This window comes from Pseudophryne corroboree, chromosome 2, assembly GCF_028390025.1.
Source record: "Pseudophryne corroboree isolate aPseCor3 chromosome 2, aPseCor3.hap2, whole genome shotgun sequence".
NCBI lineage: Eukaryota > Metazoa > Chordata > Amphibia > Anura > Myobatrachidae > Pseudophryne > Pseudophryne corroboree.
This window is the reverse complement of record NC_086445.1, coordinates 225,252,547-225,253,750: the sequence shown is the minus strand read 5'-3', so window position 1 is coordinate 225,253,750 and position 1,204 is coordinate 225,252,547.

Genomic DNA, 1,204 nt, shown 5'->3' with positions numbered 1-1,204 from the left:
GAAAAATAATACCCTTTTCCTTGTCGTAGGAGGGGTACTTTGATTATCACCTGCTGGATATACAGCTTGTGAATTGTTTCCAATGCTGCCTCCCTGTCGGAGGGAGCCGTTGGTAAAGCAGACTTCAGGAACCTGCGAGGAGAAGATGTCTCGACTCTCCAATCTTTACCCCTGGGATAATACTCGTACGATCTAGGGGTCAACTTGCGAGTGATCCCACTGCGCCCTGAGACTCTTGAGACTACCCCCCCACCTTGAGTCCGCTTGCACGGCCCCAGCGTCATGCTGAGGACTTGGCAGACGCGGTGGAGGGCTTCTTTTCCTGGGAAAGGGCTGCCTGCTGCAGTCTACTTCCCTTACCTCTATGTCTGGGCAGATATGACTGGCCTTTTGCCTGCATGCCCTCATGGGAAAGGAAAGATTGAGGCTGAAAAGACGGTGTCTTTTTTAGCTGAGATGTAACTTGGGGTAAAAAAGGTTGGATTTCCCAGCTGTTGCTGTGGTCCCCAGGTCCGATGGACCGACCCCCAAATAACTCCTTCCCTTTATACAGCAATACTTCCATCTGCCGTATGGGATCTGTATCACCTGACCACTGTCGTGTCCCTGACATCTTCTGGGAGATATGGACAACGCACTTATCTTGATGCCAGAGAGCAAATATCCCTCTGTGCATCTCACATACATATATATAGAATGCATCCTATTAAATGCTCTACATGAATAAAATATTTTCAGTCAGGGAATCCGACCAAGCCAACCCAGCACTGCATCTCCAGGCTGATGGCGATCGCTGGTCGCAGTATAACCACCGTATGTGTGTATATACTTTTTAGGATATTTTTCCAGCTTCCTATCAGCTGGCTCCTTGAGGGCGGCCGTATCTGGAGACGGTAACGCCACTTGATAAGCGTGTGAGCGCCTTATCACCCTAAGGGGTGTTTCCCAACGTACCCTAATTTCTGGCGGGAAAGGGTATAACGCCAATATTTGCTATCGGGGTAACCCTACGCATCCTCACACACTTCATTTTATTTTATCTGATTCAGGAAAAACTACAGGTAGTTTTTTCACTCCCACATAATACCCTTTCTTGTGGTACTTGTAGTATCAGAAACACGTAACACCTCCTTCATTGCCCTTAACGTGTGGCCCTAATGAGAAATACGTTTGTTTATTCACCGTCGACACTGTATTCAGTGTC